General features: G+C 36.2%; 1 protein-coding gene across 1 annotated transcript in view; it reads right to left on the minus strand.

Annotated features, from left to right (window-relative positions):
• Window positions 1-19,834, minus strand: part of LOC122211995 — a 500,798-nt gene that overhangs the window by 235,987 nt on the left and 244,977 nt on the right. Inside the window, exon 7 of the mRNA XM_042925590.1 lies at window positions 11,340-11,430. The gene's annotated coding sequence lies outside the window, so the exon portion shown is untranslated. The remainder of the gene's footprint in view (window positions 1-11,339; window positions 11,431-19,834) is intronic.

Below are 19,834 nucleotides of genomic sequence, written 5' to 3' on the forward strand. Positions count from 1 at the left end.
CACTGAAGTCTTCCACTTTTTTCTCAAGTCCAGTAAGTATCTTTATAATGATTACTTTGAATTCTTTATCAGGAATATTGTTTATCTCAATTTCACTTAGGTCTTTTGCAGTGGTTTTGTCCTGTTTCTTTTTTTTTTTTTTTTCATTTGAGACATATTCTTCTGTATCCTCAATTTGTTTAACTCTCTGTTTGTTTCTATGCATTAGGAAAGTCAGTTATGTCTTCTGATCTTGAAAGTACTATCCTGATGGAGAAGAGGTCCTATGATGCACTTTAGCACAATGTCCCCTGCTCACCAAAATCAGGAGCTTCAGGAGTGTCTCCTATGTGGGTTGAATGTGCTCTACTGTTGTGGCTGAGCCTAGTTTGCCTTCAGTCCATATGGCTACAATAGCCCCCTTTGCCTATTGTGCCTACACCATGGGCTTGTAGTTGGGCAGTGTAAGCAGTCAGATCAGATGTCTGCCCTCAACCCATTTGCTGGGGCTGTAGTTGTACTGAGCTAGACTGCTTTCCTGTGCTGTTCCCTGAGAGGCTGGTATTGGTAGGGCTGGCAGTCAGATCAGAACCTACCCCCAGGACATGTGCTAGGGCTACAGGTGCACGGATCAGCAGGGTACTCTCTCTGCACTGCCAGTTATATGGTTTAGCTTCTGGGACTGCAGTGGAACCAGTGTGTATGGTTATCTTCCCCTCTACCCAGGGAAGGAGTCACTTTGGAGGTGGGGCTGTTCACTACTGGGGCTGCCTGCATGATGAGACATGGCAGGAACTGCTTTGAAGGGACTCCTGCCACATGGGGCAGGTCGAATGGGTGAATCTGCAGGAGAATACAGGGGTGGGATGCGGGTAGACGGTATTTGCACTGGTTCCCACAGGTGTCAAGCTGTTCAGACTTGGGAGAAGGGGGATAGAAGTGGCTCCTACCAGCTCTTTTGTTCTTGGAGAAGTCTTCTAAAGATCCTCGCCCCTCCAAAACATGCTCTGAGATTAGTAAATAACCCTCCTTTACATATACCTCAGGTGCTTTTCAAACTTCTACTTCTGTGCAGTATCTCCGTGGGATTGTTTCTTATGCTGCCTCTCTAAAGGGTCAGGCTTAATTTCCTATTGCTCTCTGGCTCTCCCAAAACAAGTCCACTGATTTTTAAAGTCCCCAGAGTTAAGTCCCAGTACCTGTAAAAACTCATGAGGTTACAACCCACTGGTTTCCAAAACCAAATGTTATGGGAACTTGTCTTCCAAGTGCAGGCCCCTGGTAACTGGAGTGCTTGGTGTGGGGTCTGCTCCTGTCCCTTCTTCACGCATGTGGTGCCGCTCCCATCACCAAAGGTGATGTGGTGCTAGGAGATAGAGTCCAACCCAGCCTAGGTGGAAAGACCTCACTGAGCACTTCTTTATTCATTTGTGACACTAAAAAGTCTATAGTTCAGAGCAGGGGTCATAAATATCTTCTGTAAAGAATCAGATAGTAAATATTTTCAGAATTACAGCCACATATAGTCATCTTTGTTTCTTCTACTCCTCCTTCTTCAACTCTTTAAAAATGAAAAAAAAAACATTTTTAGCTATGGGCCATAGGGAAAAAAAAATTCAGGTCAGATTAGTTCCATGAGCCAAAATTTGCAGACGCTTTGCCTAGATTAAGGGCCACAGCCTAGCATAAGAACAAATTAGAGAGGATTCCTACACACAAAGGTATAAAACCAAATCTGAAAGTTTTAAGGAGAGTCAGTATTTAACTCTCTGCAAAAACAAAACTAACGTTGTATAAAGGAAGACAAGATAAAACAAACTGTCTAGCATATATTATACACAATGTCTACCTGCTAACAAAAATTTTCAGATAATTCCCATTTCCAATAATGGCAGAATATCCACAGATAGCTACTATAAAACCTGACAGTAAAAGAAACCATGAACAAAATGAAAAGGCAACCTACTGAATGGGAAAGAATATTTGAAAATGATATACCCAATAAGGGATTAATATCCAAAATATATGAAGAATTTATAAAACTCACCACCAAGAAAAAAATCCTACAACAATAACCCAATTTAAAAAATGTGATTAGACATTTTTCCAGAGAAGATATATAAATGGCCAATAGACATATGAAAACATGCTCAACATCACTAATCATAAGTACAAACCAAAACCACAATGAGATATCACCCTATACCTGTCAGAATTTATCAGAAGCAAAAACACAAGAAACAACAAGTATACTGTTGATGGAAATGCAAACTGGTGCAGCCACTATGCTAACCAGTACGGAGGTTCTTCAGAAAATTAAAAATAGAAATGCCATATGATCTAGTAATTCTATTACTGGGTATTTGCCAAAAGAAAATTAAAATACTAATTCAAAAAGATATATTTCACCCCTATGTTTATTGCAGCATTATTTACAATAGCTGAGCTATGGATGCAACCCAATGGATACAGAAATGTGGCATGTGGCACGCACACACAAACACACACACAAACACACACATACATATACATACACCCATATACAAAAGAAGAAACATTCTTATATATACAAAGAACAGACTCATGACTGCCAAAGAGAAGAGGCGTAGAGAGGCAAAATGGCAGAAAAAAGTTATAAAATATAGACAAAGTATTTTATAAACAACAACCGGAAGGCAATGGAGAGTGACTGTTCTGAGTTGAACTGTGATTTCCCCCAAAAACGATTATTTGAAATCCTGACCCCCAATATCTCAGGATGCAACCTTATGCAGAAAGAGGTCTTTACACAAGTAATCAAGTTAATATGAGGTCATAAAAATAGACCCTAATCCAATAAGACTGGTGTCCATATAAAAACAGGATATTTGGACACAGAAACACACACACAAAAGAAGAGCACCATGTAAAGATGAGAGCAGAGTTTGATGCACCTACAAGCCAAGCTGTGCCATATATTGCCAGCAAACCAGAAGGATGGAGGAAAGCATAGAGCAGATTCTCCCTCACAGCCCTCAGAAGGAACCAACCCTGCTAATACACTGATCTCAGACTTCTAGCCTCTAGAACTATGAAACAATAAATTTCTATTGGTTAAGCTTCCCTGTTTGTGTTGCTTTATTACAGAAAGCCTGAAAAACTAATTGAGTAATTAAGGCAGAAACTTTACAGGAATTGACTCTTGGAGAGTGAAGTCCATTAGGTTAGAGTTATATATGTGACTCTTCACCCAAGGCCATTTCTCAGTGTATATAGTGTAGAGTAGAATAAAGTTGTAGTCTTACAGCTTGAGTAATCAGAGGAAGAAATTGGGGCTGTCAAAGTGACTAGTGGGTTAGGGAGAAAATTATATGAAGAGTGGAGCCACAGGGTGGGATAAACCTCTATATTGGAATACAAAGTCTGCCCAACACTTGGCTGATCACTAGAATACACATTCATGGGGACAACTTCAAGGGACTTAGTTAAAAACAGAACTGAAAAAGTCTAAGAGGGTATTTCATTAGCTGAACACAACAGGGAAGATACTGTTTGGAGGTTAAATCCAGCCCAATTAGCTTCAGGCTAGAACAAAAATCAACACTCAACAGAGGAAAATAGCAGAGTTCAAAGTATCTAAAACACCATACACCCAGAGTCCAGTTTAGAACAAAATATTACTAGAGGAACCTGGGTGGGTTTATTTGGTTAAGAGTTCAACTCTTAATTTCGGCTCAGGTCATGATCTCACAAAGTCTAAGATCAAGCCCTGTGAAAGGCTCTGTGCTGACAGAGAAAGCCTGCGTGAGAGTCTCTCTCTGCCCACCCACCCCATAAAAATAAATATTTAAAAAAGAATAAAATATTACTAGATTTACAAAGAAACGGAAAAATATGCCTGGAGTCAAGAGAGGAAGCATTCAATAGAAGCAGATACCCCAAAGAATCAAATGGTATAAACAGCATAAGGACTTCATATCAGTGGCATAAAGTATGTTCAGGATTTAAAAGAATCTGTGAAGAATTTTTTCATGTGGGAAATCTCAGCAGAAAAATGGAAACCATTAAAAAGATTAATACAAAAATACCACCAGAATTAAAGTGTACACAATTGCTATAATGAAAATTTAATGGAAATTCTTACCAGCATATTGGAGAAAGAAGAAAAAGAGTCATTTAACTTGAAGATGTATCAATACAAACAAGCTAGTAGAAGAACAGGAAGAAAACATTTGACATAAATAAACATATTAAGCGACATGTAGGAAAATACTCTTCTGTGTAATACTCACTTCATTAAAGTCTCTGAAGTAAAAAATATAAAATGTAAGAAAATGTACTTGAAAAATTTCTCAAGTTTAGGGAAAAATAAGTGACAGAACAAAGAATCTCCAAAATCTCAATAAAGGTAAACACAAAGAGAAACTCATCTAGGCATATCATAATCATACCAGTGAAGGCCAAAGATAAAGATACAATCGTAAAAGTAATCTCAGGGGAAAAAAGAAACATAATATCCAGAAAAACAGCAAAAGAAATTACATTTAGCTTCACGTAGAAATAAACCCCTATAACATCTTTAAAGTGTTGAAAAACATTGTCATCCCAGAATCTTAAAGCTAGCAAAAATGTCCTTTAAATTAAATGACAAAATATTCAAAAAAATTCTTGAGATAATTCATCTCCAGCAGAACTGTACTAGAGAACAAAAAAGTTCTTTAGAATAAAGGGAAATGAGTGGTAATACTGAGATACATGTTATGCTGAATCCCAAAGGTTACAGGTGGGAAATTTTTGAAGTATGTCCATGTTCAAATGGCGCTCAAAGAAGCCCAACTGAAATAATTCTGGACTGACAGTGACAACTGTAGACTGAACAAAAGTTCTTTATTTATTCTTGAGGTGGGGGAAGGGACAGAAAGAAAGGGAGACACAGAATCTGAAGTGGGTTCCAGTCTCTGAGTGGTCAGCACAGAGCCTGATGTGGGACTCAAACTCATGAACTGGGAGTTCATGACCTGAGCTGGATACTTAACTGACTGAGCCACCCAGACACCCCCAAAAGTTCTTTTTAAAAGGGTTATTTTGAAGGTAATGATTCTGACTTTGGAAAAACTACAGTGATTGGGAGTGGAAGGATTCACATGTAAAACTCCTTAAGTAAAAATTTATTGACTTAAATAAATTAAGGGAAATGATATCAGAAACTCAGATCTACAGAAAGGAATAATAATCAAAAAACACAAATATAAAAGACTATGTTTTCTTTGCTTAAGTTTTTAAATTTATTTTTTACTGAGATAAAATTCCCAAGAATATAATATTCACATTTAAACATTTTAGAGTATAATCTTTGGAGTTTTTAGTATGTTCACAGTGATATACAACCATCATTAATGTATATTTTTATATTTTTGTCACCCTCCAGAGAAGCTGCACATCTATTAAGCTGCCATCCCCATTTCATTCTTACCCTAGCCTATGACAACTGCTAATCTACTTTCTGTCTCAATGGATTTTCCCATTCAGGATGTTTCATATAAATGGAATCATATATTGTGGATTTTTGTGTCTGGATTCTTTCACAGAGCAAAATGTTTTCAAGATTCATCCATGTTGTAGCATGCATTAGTACTTCTTTCCTTTTTATGGACAAATAATATCCCATTTTATAAGAAAACTACTATTTGCTTTTCCACTAATCAGTTGATGGATATTTGGGTGGTTCTACTGTTTTGGCTATGCTGAATAATATAGCTGTGAACATTCATGTACAAGTTTTTGTGTGAATATATGTTTTCAATTATCTTTGGCATATACAAAGTTCCACGTGTACTTCAGAAGAATGCCTGAATGTCTGTTAGATCTAGTAGGTTTATAGTGTAGTTCATTTACCTTTCTATTTCCTTGCTTTCTGTCAAGTTGTTCTATCCATTATTGAAACAGAATACTGAGGACTCCAACTATTATTTTTGAACTATATCTCTCCCTGCAATTAAGTCAGCTTTGGTTTCATGTATTTTGTAGTTCTATTGTTTATAACTGTTATATTTTCTTGATGAATCGACCCTTTAAATGTCCTTTGTCTCTCATAATAATTTCTAGATTAAAGTAATTTTGTATATTAGTTTAGCCACTTCAGCTCTCTTTTGTATACTGTTTTCAGGAGTATATTTTCCATACTTTTTTTTCAACCTATTTGAATATCTAAATCTAAAGTGAATCGCTTATAGAGATGTAGTTGAACCATAATTCTTTAATCCATTCTATTCATCTCTGTCTTTCAACTGGAGAGTTTAATCCATTTACATTTAATTATTACTGATAAGGATTTGCTCTGCCATTTTGCTACTTGTTTTCTATATGTCACATCAGTTTTGTTCCTCAGTTCCTCTTATTACTATCTTATTTTGTGTTAAATATTTTCTAGTTTATCATTTTAATTCTATTTTTATTCTTTTATCATATAGTTTTGAGTTATTTTCTTAGTAGACGCCCTGGGTATTATACTTAACATCTTTATTTATAACAATATTAATTTATTACAATCTTAACTTATAATTCAATACCTATTTATTTTTACATATACAAAAACTTCCTCCTACATATAAAAAAACTGTCCCCTCTTATGTTATTGTCACAAGTCATGTCTTTATACATTTGTGCCCACTGATACAGATTTATAATTATAGTTTGATGTAACTGTATTTTAAATAACAGAAAAAAAGGAGTAAAAAAAACATTAATACAAATTTTATAATTTCATTTGTAGTTATCATTACTGGTGTTCTTTGTTTCTTTGTGTCCCTTCAAGTTACTGTTTGCTAGCAATGAACTCTCCCAGTTTTTGTTTGTCTTGGAATGTCTCAATTTGCCAATCTTTGAGGGATAGTTTTGCTGGATAGAATTCTCGGTTGGCAGTTTCTTTTTTCTTTCAGTACTCTGAATATATCATACTGATGTATTCTACCCTCTATGGTTTCTGAGGCAAGATTAGCTGCTAATCTTATTAAGGATCCTTTGCTTATGACAAGTCACTTCTCTTGCTGTTTTCAGTATTCTTTGCCTTTCAACAGTTTGATTATAATGTATCTCAGTGTGGATCTATTTGAACTTATCTAATTGGAGTTCACTGAGACTCTTAGATATTCAGATTCAAATTTTTCATCAATTCTAGGAGGCCTCACTCATTATTTCTTCAAATATTCTTTCTTCACCTTTCTCTCCTCTCCCTCTAGGCCTCCTACTATATGCTTGACAGTATCCCATCAGTCTTTGAGGCTCTGATTATTTTTCTTCCTTCCTTTTTTTTCTATTCCTCAGACTGGACAATTTCAATTCACCTATCTTTAAGTTAACTGATTCTTCCTTCTATTGATAAAATCTGCTATTGATATCCCCTAGTGAGTTTTTCACTTCAGTTACTGTTTTTATCCATACCAAAATATTTGGTTCCTTTAAAAATTTTCTGTTTCTTTACTGATGTACTGTATTTGAGATATCATTTTCATAATTCCTTTTAGTTCCTTTTTTTAAAAAAAAATTTTTACATTTATTTATTTTTGAGAGACAGAGAGAGACAGAGTGTGAGCAGGGGAGGGGCAGAGAGAGAGGGAGACACAGAATCAGAAGCAGGCTCCAGGCTGTCAGCACAGAGCCCGATGTGGGGCTCAAACCCACGAATTGTGAGATCATGACCTGAGCTGAAGTCGGATGCTCAACCGACTGAGACACCCAGGTGCCCCAATAATTCCTTTTGGTTCCTTGCACATGGTTTCCTTAACTGAACATATTTAAACTTCTGATTTAAAGTATTTGTCTAATAAGTTCAATGTCAGTGCTTCCTCAGAAAGAGTTTCTGATTATTAATTTGCTTTTCCTGTATATGGGTCAGACTTTCTCATTTCGTTGCATAACTTCTAATTATTGAAAACTGGATATTTTGAATAATATGATACAGCAACTCTGGAAATCACATTCCCCTCCCTGCTCCATAGGTTTGCCATTGCTGTCTGTTGTAATTATTGCTGGTTTCTTGTTTAGTGACTTTTTGAGCTAATTTTGTAACATCTGTAGGTTTTGTCACTTATGCCCACTGAAGTCTCTGTTCCATTTGCTTAATGGCCAGATAGTGATGGGACATGGATTTCCCTAATGGTGTGGAATGCAAAAAACCTCTCAGTCTGGTAGATGAACTCTATGTGTGTATGCCTTCTACATTCAGCCACATAATTTACATCTCTGCCTTAACCTTCACTACCTGCTTGAACAAGGCAGAAAACAGAACTGAGAGTTAGGACCTCCTCAGGGCTTTCTTGAGTATATGCACAGTCTAGGGGTGAATAGTTCCAAGAATATGTCAGACTTTTTCAGATTTCTTATTCCCCAAAACATTTCATTCATCAATCTCTCCTCCTAACTGTTTTTATGACGTACTGTTTGCCTTAACTGTTATCCATTGCTTATGGCAACAACAAGTATCTTTGGCTATAAACATTTTTGACAAATGCACCCTGGGTAGCTGCTAGAGCAGTGGGATAATTCTGTGTTATGCATGATAAAGGCAAGCCTTTTGAACTGACCTACTAAGGAGGCACCAGGCAGGTCAACACCATTACAAATTTTTGCTAATGTAGTTCATTCTGCTCCCTCTGGTGTTAGTGCCAGAATACAAACTTAATTTTCAATGGTACCACTGTGTTAGAGAGTAGGGAAGGATCCAAAAAAGTTTAAAATACCACAAAGCTCACTGTAATTATTTAGATCAAGCTAGGTTTTCCTGAGTAAGTATTCCCTGGTTTTTGCAAGCTTTTGATTAGTTTCCAGATTCTGTAAAATGTTGGCCCAGAAAGGTTTTTAAAAAAAATTTTTTAACGTTTTTATTTATTTCTGAGAAAGAGAGAGAGAGAGAGAGAGAGAGAGAGAGAGAAGGCACTAGAGGGGGAGGGGCAGAGAGAGAGGGAGAGAGAGAGAATATCAAGCAGGCTTCATGCTGCCAGCTGCAGAGCTCAATGTGGGGCTTGAACCCATGAACCATTAAATCATGACCTGAAATGAAATCAAGAGTTGGATGCTTAAACACGAAGCCACTCAGGTTCCTCTTGACCCAGATAGTTTTTAACAGTTTTTTTTCTCATTGATTTTTTTTTTTTGGAAGCATAGACTTTTGGACTTCCTTACTCTGCCATTCCCCTCCTCACGTAAATTTTTAAAAGACATATGGGTCTCTACTTTCACCCAAGATAGAAGAATAGGGACCAGATTTACTATCTCACCTGAAACAACTAAAAACCTGAGGAAATACATGAAACAATGTTTTTCAAGACACTGGCTATAAGCCAGTGAATAAAAGAGATCCTTAAGATAATGGAAACAAATGAAGTAAACCTTATGAAATCTTGAGCCAATTGTGTGGAAGAGGTTCCTAATTGTAAAAGGAAAAGAACCCAGACAGAACCTATTGGTCTTTCTGAATTGATGAGACAGAGCTGGAAGAATGGGGAGGCAAGGACAGCTAGAATACACAGGTCAGAATAACACAAAGGAGGGAGCTGGTGAGAAAGAGAGAAAACAAGAGTGGGAGGACTCTCCCAAATATTCAGATTATTTATCCTAAAATTCATGTGAGGAAACTACCCAAGGTTAGGGAAAGAACCAACCAGGAAAACAGTCCCCAGAGCTCACCTAGGTCTGAAGACAGTTTCACTTGCCAAAGTGGAAATACCTCATAATCTAGGGAGCAACAGGTAGAATCATAAGAATGGTTTTGCCTCAGTAGTGGAGCAAAATTAGCCCAAGACTACACACTGTCCTGCTCCCAGAATCACAGAGACTGAAGAGCTAAAAGGATCAAACTGTCTCCAGGTAAATTAACCGTGTCAAAAAAAGAAGAAATACCTCAATAGTACTTACAATAGTAAAAATATCTTACCATCCACAAGGTAAAATTTGCAGTGTATGACAACCAATTAAATATTAGAAGCATGCAAAAAAGCTGAGTGGTAGACAGAAGACTTATAGCAATAAAAAAAAAAGTCAATCAATCCAAACCATCCCCCCAAAAGACATGGATGACAGAATTAGTAGACAATGTTTTTTAAATAGTTACTATAATTCTATTCTCCATATTCAAGAAGCTAGAGGAAAAACTCAAATGTTTACTGTAGGCTTAGAGGATGTTTTATAACAGCTCAATCAAAATTATAGAAATTAATTCTAACATGTGTAAGATAGAAATACACTAGATACGGAAAATGGCACATTAGATATTGTAGAAGAATATATCAGTAAACATGAAGTGTAACAATATTGCTGTAATCCTAGAGACTCAATATCCAGCAAAAATATCTTTTATAAACAAAATATCCTTTTCAGAAATAAAAAGGCTGAAATAATTTATTACCAACAGAAATAATGAAAAAGTAGATGTTACTATACATACTACAGATTTTAAAAAGAAATTAAGAGAATATTATGAAAAATACACTATGACACTACATTTCTAAAAACTTAAGTGATACATGCAACGGTTAATGAGCACATATAAAGTTCACAGCATCACCAGTAGTTAGTAAAATGCAAAATAAATCCCTAAGATACTACCATTCACCCAATAGAGTTGCTAAAATAAGAAGCCTGCAAAGACTGAACTTTGGCCCAAAATTTGTATATTGCTGATGAAAGTGTAAATGATACAAACAATTAAAAAAAATGTTTATTTCATGTAAAATTAAACAAACATCTACCCTATAAACCAGCAATTTCATTTTTAGATATATATCAAAGAGAAATAAAAACATTTATTTACAAAGTGAATTATATGGAAATGTTTATAGTTTTTTTCATAATAACCAAAAAAAGTAAAAAGAATGCAAACACTCATCACTGGAAAATGGGTAAACAAATTATTGTAGGTTTAAAGGACTGAATACTACCCAGCAACACAAAAAAATTGCTTACATATGCATTAATAAAGATGACTCTGACATATATTTTTCTGAGTGAAAAAAGCCAGATCAAAAAAAAAATTGTATCATATCATTTTACTTAGAGTGACGATCTAGAACAGTCAAAGCTGATCTCTGATGACAAAAATTACAACAGTGCTTTCCTCTGAGTGTCTCACTGACTAGAAAAAGCTATCAGAGAACATTTAGAGTGATAAAAATGTTTTGTATCTTAATACACGTGTTAGTTACATATCAAAACTCATTGACATTGTACATATAAGATTTAATTCACTATGTACATTTTACTTTAAAAAGTTATAAATATTGGACCCTTGTTAATATATTTGCTTTTTATAGAGATAGGGGTTTGTAATTATGATACGACTTCTTGGCATTGCGTGCTATGGTGTGTAGGTTTTGCCATTAACTCACCCCATCAAGTGTGAACATCTCTTCCCAGTTCTGTGTTCGCTGATGCAGTCATGTTGGTAGACTGAATTTGGCCATGGAGAAAGTATTCACACTATAAAAATAAGCAAATGTTATAAATATTTTTGTTTCAGTTTGTTTTTTGAAGAACAATTTATTAAACATTTGCAAGTATACTATGAACAAATATATTGAGAATATTGAAGCCAGGTTTCCCATTGTTGGAAAATGGATTTAAAATATGGGGACAAGGAAAAGTAAGATATATCCCATGGTATCTGATTAGAATTAAAGGTGTAAGAATAAACTGATGCTTTTCTTTAAAAATTTTTTAATATTTACTTTTGAAAGAGAGAGAGAGAGACAGAGCATGAGTCAAGGAGGGGCAGAGTGAGAGGGAGACACAGAATCCAAAGCAGGCTCCATGCTCTGAGCTGTCAGCAGGGAACCTGACACAGGGCTCTAACTCACATATGGCGAGATCATGACCTGAGCCAAAGTCGGCTGCTTGACCGACTGAGCCACCCAGGCACCCCTAAACTCATGCTTTTTAATAAACAGATGCAGGTAGAATTAAGAATATGTGTGTGTGTGTGTGTGTGTGTGTGTGTGTGTGTGTGTGTGCGTGCGCGTGCGCGCATGCGTGTGCGTGGTTTTCCAAGTGATGGCACTTTGGTAACAATAAACACACACTGTGCCCATATCTTGGTTTCTAAATATTATTATCCTTACCATAAACCAAAGGCTCATAAAGAAATGATGATTCCAGGGCTAATGCAGAGAAACTAACAAGCAATGCCTGGAGTATCTCATTGGTACAAAAACTAAAAAAATACTCAAAAAAACATGAAGACCTATCAAAATGCAACAGAAGATAGAGGGATTCTCCACTCATCAAACTTGGGATGAATATCTAATTAAATAAAGAATATAATGTGCTATAATATATGTTACACATATATATTATTACATATGTATTATAATATAATACATTAGTAAAATCTAAAAATCTAAGAGTCTTCCATCATAAAAACATATCAATAGGAGAGCAAAGAAAGTTTTCCTTATAGTAAAATCCGACTAATTAACATAGGGAGACTGGTGGAATTAGAAAATTATTACTGGATGCTAAAACTGGTAGGCAAAAGTTTGATGATAGTTGTGTATTCATAGATTTTTAAAATATTTCACTGAAGTTACTTATTAATTACAAAGGGGAAATTTTTTAAGTAAAGAAACTTAGAAAATACCATTTTATCCAAGCCATCAAAGCTAACACAGCCAATTTGGGAGCAAACTGACATTATGTGCCTCCTAATAAGATTCACTGAGGAGAATACACTATCACTTCAGTAGTATTCTTGCCAAAAATGCATATCCTGAATCTAATCATGAAGAAACATCAGACAAATCAAAACTGAGGAACATTCTACAAAGCAGATGGCTGAAAGTCTTCAAAAATTTCAAGGTCAAAAAGCACAAAGAAAGGCTGAAGAACTGTTCCAAATTAGACACTAAAGAGATGTGACAACTGAATATAATTCGGGATCCTGGATTTGATCCTGGACTGGAACAATCAGTTACTATTCAGGACATTACTGGGACAATTGATAAAAAGGATGAGATGACATTATTGTATTAATATCAAATTTCCTGGTTTTTATAACTCTAATCTAGTTACATAAGAGGATGCCCTTGTTTCCTTAGTATATGCACACTGACATATTTAATGACATATTTAAGTATAAAGGGACATGATGTCTTGATCTTGCTCTCAAAAACTTTTTTTTCAGGAAAAAATAGAGAAAGAGAGAGAGACACCAAGAGAGACACCAAGAGAGAGCAAGCAAATGGGCAAAATGTAAACGACTGGTGGAAATGAGTAAAAGGTACATGAGAATACCTTAAGGTATTTTTGAAACTTTTCTGTGCACGTGAAATTACATCAAAATATACCTCCATTTGAGCCAACATGGAGTAACAGGAACTGGATCCACCTTCTCACTTAAAACAATTTTTAAAATGTGCAAAATATATAAAACAATGGTTTTCAAAACACAGAATATCAGGCAGTAGAAAATAATGATGCATGAGAAAAGGGAGACAAATGAGGGAGGATTACAATCGTCCCACCTTACTACGTGGAGTTAGCTCCCAAAATGCAGGGCAAGGGAGTTTCCCTGAGTTGAAGAGATATAGACAGGATACCAGGAAGGCCAATGTGACCAGAGTTCCAATGACAATGTACTGAAGAGGAAAGATCTTCACTTAAAGAGGGAGAACTGCCTTAAGTCTTCAGCTGAATACTCTCAGAGTATGCATATAAAAAAATTACCCAAAGCTGGGGAAAGAAACACCCGAGAGAAAGAGTGGAAAAAAATATCAGAGCTCACACATGGTCAGAAGAAATCCATGTTCCCACTGCCAGAGTAGAAAAACTGCACAATTCACAAGGGTATTGTAGTAGTGGTAGAAAGGCATGCCGAGATAAAAGCTTCTATGGTGCCACCCAAGAAAGCTGATAAGTGTACCTAAAAGAAATTAAATGGTTTTCAAGGAACTTAACTGTGTCTTAAAACATAGCTCAGGAACATTTATAAAAATATAAAATCATCCTGCAGTCCAACATGGTAATATACAAAATGGCAATCATCAAACCACAAATATAACACGTGAAAAAAGTTAAAAAAAATAAAGCCCATAATGAAGAGAAAAATAAAATCAATGGAAAAAGATATATAAATGCCATGAATGACAGAATTAGTAGACAACAACATTAGCAGTTATTATAACTATATTTCATTTGTTCAAATATGTAGAATAAAGGTTACAACTGTTAGAGATAAGGAAGGCATTAAAAAGACCAAATCTGTGCTTCTAGAGATAAAACTACAATGTGTGAGGTGACAAAGTACACTGGTAGGTATTAAAAGTCATTTAGACTCAGTAGAAGAAAAGATTAGTAAACTTAAAGACACAGCGACAGAATCTCACCAAAGGTAAACACAGAGCAGAAGAAAAAGAAACAGCATCAAGGACCTTCAACTATCCAATTTACATATTACAGGAGTCCCTGAAGAAGTGACACATAGTACAGAAAAAAATTTTTGCATATGTAACGGCCAAATGTTAGCTGAAAGAATTTATTATGCAAATCAACACTGCAGAAACTGTTAATGATAGCGCTTCAATCAGAAAGAAAATACCAGGGGTACCTGGGTGGCTCAGTTGGTTAAGCATCCAACTCTTGATTTAGGCTCAGGTCATGATCTCATCGTTCGTGAGACGAGCCTCCGACAGCCCAGAGCCTGCTTGGGATTCTCTCTCTCCATCTCTCTCTGCCCCTCCCCAGCTTGCACAATCTCTCAATCTCTCTCTTTCTGTCTCACTCAAAATAAATTAATGAATACTTAAGAAAAAAAGAAAGAAAGAAAATACCAGATGGAAATCAGCAATTATACAAAAGAAATATTTCTAGAAATGGTAAATATACAGATACATACAAAAAGACTTCTTAATTTTAAAATTTCCTTAAAAGATAATGGATTATTTAACAGGCAAAAATAAGAGCGGTATGCTGAGTTTATAACATATGTAGAACTAAAATGTATGAAAATTGTATCAAAAGGATAGGGGAGGGAAAATGGAAGTATAACATTGTAAGGCTCTTACACTATATGAGATAATAAACAATATTACTTGAAAGTACTTTAAAATGCATATTATTAACCCTAAAGCAATGACTACAAAAGAAAAGAGTTATAGCTAATGAAGCAAACCAAAGAAAACAAAATAAGTAGCTAACGTGGAATTGTAAATATTACTGAACTCGGGCACCTGGGTGGCTCAGTGTCTGACTTCGGTTCAGGTCATGATCTCATGCTTCGTGAGTTCCAGCACCCCATCGGGCTCCCTGTTGTCAGCACAGAGCCTGCTTTGGATCCTCTGTCTCCCTCTCTCTCTTCCCCTCCTCCACTCGATCTCGTTCTCTCTCTCTCTCTCTTACAAATAAACATTAAAAAAATAAATATTACCGAATTAATCTAGAAGAAATGAGTAAAAGAAAAGGGGACCAAAGAACAGATGGGATATATAGCAAGACAGAAGACTTAACCCCCATTATATCAATTTTCATTAAATGTAAAAATCACTAGACATATGAATAAGCAGGAAAACGTAACTAATCTAGAGACAAAGCAATCAATAGAAACAGATGCTGGAAACTGTATAAAAAGACCTTAAAACAGCTGCTAACCTTATGCACAATGATATTAAGGAAAAGATGGAACATGTGAACCAATGAGGAAATCTCAGAATAGCAATAAAAACTAAAATGAAAACCAAATAGAAAATCTAGATAACATACAACATCTGAAATAAATAATTTACTGGGTATGTGGCTTCTGCTACTTAATCCACAAAATCAAAACCGAAGTCATTAAAAAAAATAGTAACATAAAATCCAAAAGGTTCCAAGACCTCAGAGGGGACCCAGAGTTGCTTGCATTCTTGCTGAAGTGGTCGCATGGGGAGGCAGCTGCTGTCAAAACAGTAAGAGGCAAAGAGCTGAATTCAAATTTTTAAAGCTCAGGGTGGGTATGGCAAGTAATGATTCCTGGAAGCCTCAGGCTCCAGGGGAGTCTGTACCCACTTCTCAGTCTTTTCTATGGGCCTTTCCAGTAGAATATGAGGAAAGGCTGGGGTCAGAGCAGGAGACAAGTCTCCCTCTGAGGTGCAGGTGAGAAGGGCCTGCTGAAGTCTCAGGATGGAGAAGAACTCAGAGAAACTCCATGGTAACTCCAACTGATTTTTTGACAAGGATGCCAAGATAATTCAACAGGGGAGAAGAAAAGTCTTTTTGACACATATGAATGGACCAGCTGGATAACATCTAAGAAATACTAACATTTCAATCCCTGTTTCACACTATACACAAAAATACAATTCAACAAAATTATATATACATATATGTGTGTGTGTGTGTCTGTGTGTGTGTGTATAAAAGCTAAAAAACTCCTAGAGGTAAAGACAGAAGAATATCTTCACAAACTTGTGGTTGCCAAGTATTTCTTACAGGGAACAAAATAAAGCACTAGTACTGTTAAGAATCATGTATAAGCAAAAAAAAAAAAAGAATTCTGTATAAGAGTGAAGTCATATGACATTTGTCTTTCTCTGACTAATTTCACTTAGCATAATACCCTCTAGTTCCATCCACATAGTTGCAAATGGCAAGATTTCATTCTTTTTGATTGCCAAGTTACACTTTATTGTGCGTGTGTGTATATATATATATACATATATATACATATATATGTATGTATACATATACATATATATGTGTGTGTGTGTGTGTATATATATATATATATATATATATATACACACATATATACATATATACATACACACACACACACACACACACACACACACACCACATCTTCTTTATCCATCATCTGTTGATGGACATTTGGGCTCTTTCCATACTCTGGCTATTGTCGATAGTGCTGCTAGAAACATGGGGGTGCATGTGTCCCTTCGAAACAGCATACCTGTATCACTTGGATAAATACCTAGTAGTGCAATTGCTGGGTCACAGGGTAGTTCTATTTTTAATTTTTTGAGGAACCTCCATACTGTTTTCCAGAGTGGCTGCACCAGCTTGCATTTCCACCAGCAGTGCAAAAGAGATCCTCATATGACTTCACTCATATGAAGACTTGAAGATACAAAACAGATGAACATAAGGGAAGGGAAGCAAAAATAATATAAAAACAGGGAGGGGGACAAAACATAAGAGACTCAAAATATAGAGAACAAACAGAGGGTGACTGGACAGGTTGTGGGAGAGGGGATGATCTAAAATGGGTAAGGGGTTTAAGGAATCTACTCCTGAAAACGCTGTTGCACTATGTGCTAACTTGGCTATAAAATTTATAAAAAATAAATAGATTATAGGAAAAAAAAGAATCATGTATACGAACTGTTAAGAAAGTACAAAGAAAATAAGAAAGGCATGTCGCCATCTGGTAGAAAATATTTGCTACACACAGAGCTGACAGAGAATTTGTATCCAGAATATATAAAGAATTCCTATAAACTAATAATACAAAGATAAACAACCCCATTACAAAGTAGACTGTAGACTTGAACGGACATGTCACCTACACACAAAGGTATGAGGACACAATATAACACAGAAATAGCATAGAAGTATGTAAATAGGTGTTCAAAACCATTATCAGAGAATTATAAGTTAAAAGGACGAAATACCACTTACTATTTCAAACCCACTGAAAGAGCTAAAATTAAAATGACAGACAATACCTACTGAGCTGAGAATGTGAAGCAAGTGGAATTCTCATGCACTGTTGCTGGCAGAAGGAGAAAATAGTAACTTCAAGAAAAGTGTTTGCCAGTTCCCTACAAATTTATTTTTATTTATTTATTTTAAGAGAGTGAGTGTGAGCAGGGGAAAGGGGGGAGGGGGGGAGGGAGGGAGGGAGGGAGAGGGAGAGAGAGAGAGAGAGAGAGAGAGAGAGAGAGAGAATCCCAAGTAGGTTCTGCACTCAGTACAGAGCCTGATGTGGGGACTGATCTCACAAATCGTGAGATCATGACCTGAGCAGAAACCAAGAGTCAAATGCTTAAGTGACTAAACCACTCAGGCACCCCACTTTCTTAAAAATTTAAATACGCACATACCTGTATCTAATAGTTCCATTGTTATATATGTAACCAAAATAAATGAAAATGTATGCCCATAAAAATACTTGTATATTTATAGGGGCTCTATTCACAATAATCAAAAATTAGAAAAATCTCAATGTCCCTACGCAAGAGAATAAGTTTATTTTAATTTATCCACATAATGGAATATTACCCATTATGAAAAGCATAAACTACTGAAACACACAACAACATGGATTAGTATTAAAACACTGCCTTGTGTAAAACCAGAAAGAAAACAGTGGCCCTAGTGTATGATTCCACTTACAGAATTCTCAAGAACAGGCACGACTAGGCTGTGTGATGGGATCAGGTTGCTGGTTGCAAGGTGGACGTGGGAACTGACTAGAATCAGCATGGGAGAATTTTGTTGGTGATGAAAGCGATGTGACGTGTATTTATCAAAATTCAGGAAAACGAATGCTTAAAATTTGTAAATGTCACATGATGTAAATTCTGCTTCACCAAATAGAATCAAGCTGTGGTAGAAAAATTTTACAAAGCAAATAATTCTTTAAAATTAACATTTCTTTGGAACGTGTTTTCATCCTAATATTTGTATATGAGCGGGATCATCTAAAGTTCATCATATATTTTGAAGGAGATAACGAAGTCAGTCTTTGAAAAGGAAAAAAAAAAGCCCTCTAGTACTGAAACTGTACTGTGCTGACAATCCCCCCCCGTCTGGAGGCAGCTCCCCCATCAGCTCGTGAAGACTGCGCCCACTTCCATTGCGCTTCTGCTCCTGATTCCACCTCTTACTTGCCACAGCACACATACTGGCAATGCAGGCTAAGGGGCCATGTGACTGTGCCTGTATAATTCATCAAATGCCCCCTCCTCCTCCACAAGAGAGTAGTTTTGCTTTGTTTTGCTCTAAGCCTTTCACGATTCTAGATGAGGAATAAATATTTTCTGGACTGCCTGGAAAAACTCTCATTACTGCAATGCCTGATCGTCTGTGGCTATTCCTGCCTCACATAATAAATGTCCTCAGCTACAGATTGAAGAGCTAGCGTGTGATAAAATGTAGTCTTATTTCGCTTTATTGATGTATAACTGGGGCTTTTTTTTATGGGAATGGGCGAGTTTTATTTTTTTTATTCTTTTTTTTTAATATGACATTTATTGTCAAATTGGTTTCCATACAACACCCGGTACTCATCCCAACAGGCGTAGGGCTTTGCTTTTTAACTCTGTAATGCCAATATACACGGGGTATGCCTGCACCTAATGAGTATCACCTCTCTTGCAGAAGACACAGCAAGTGAACACCCTGGAGTGAGAGCCACTCCGTTTTTGCTTCTCTCTGATCTCACTCCACAAACACTAAACCCTAATTTCAAATCGAAGTGCCACCATTCATTCTATGTTTTTAGGTTCCCCTTAAATGTTTAATAAACAAACTATTAAGACATTTCCACTGGAAGTTGTTTTCACCCTATGATCTGCCTGGATTTAAAATCAGGCAATCACACTGGCAAGTAGAATTATAGCTCTTTTGAATCCAGCGTTCATCACTATGTGCCTACAAATTCTGTGTTTCAGTACAGCTCTCTCGTCCCACCTCTGAGAGGTGGTCACATAATTGGTGAAGAGAAAACAGGTGTGGGAGCCTGAATCTGAGACACATGTGGGTGGCTCTTTGGAATGATGTATCTTCTAGAAACAACTCTACCATTAAGAGAGGATATAAACAAGAACAAGACTTACTGAATAAAAAGTAGAAAGACAGGAAGAGATTTAAGAAAATCTAGTTAGGGTTT

This window comes from Panthera leo, chromosome F3 (assembly GCF_018350215.1).
Source record: "Panthera leo isolate Ple1 chromosome F3, P.leo_Ple1_pat1.1, whole genome shotgun sequence".
Lineage (NCBI taxonomy): Eukaryota > Metazoa > Chordata > Mammalia > Carnivora > Felidae > Panthera > Panthera leo.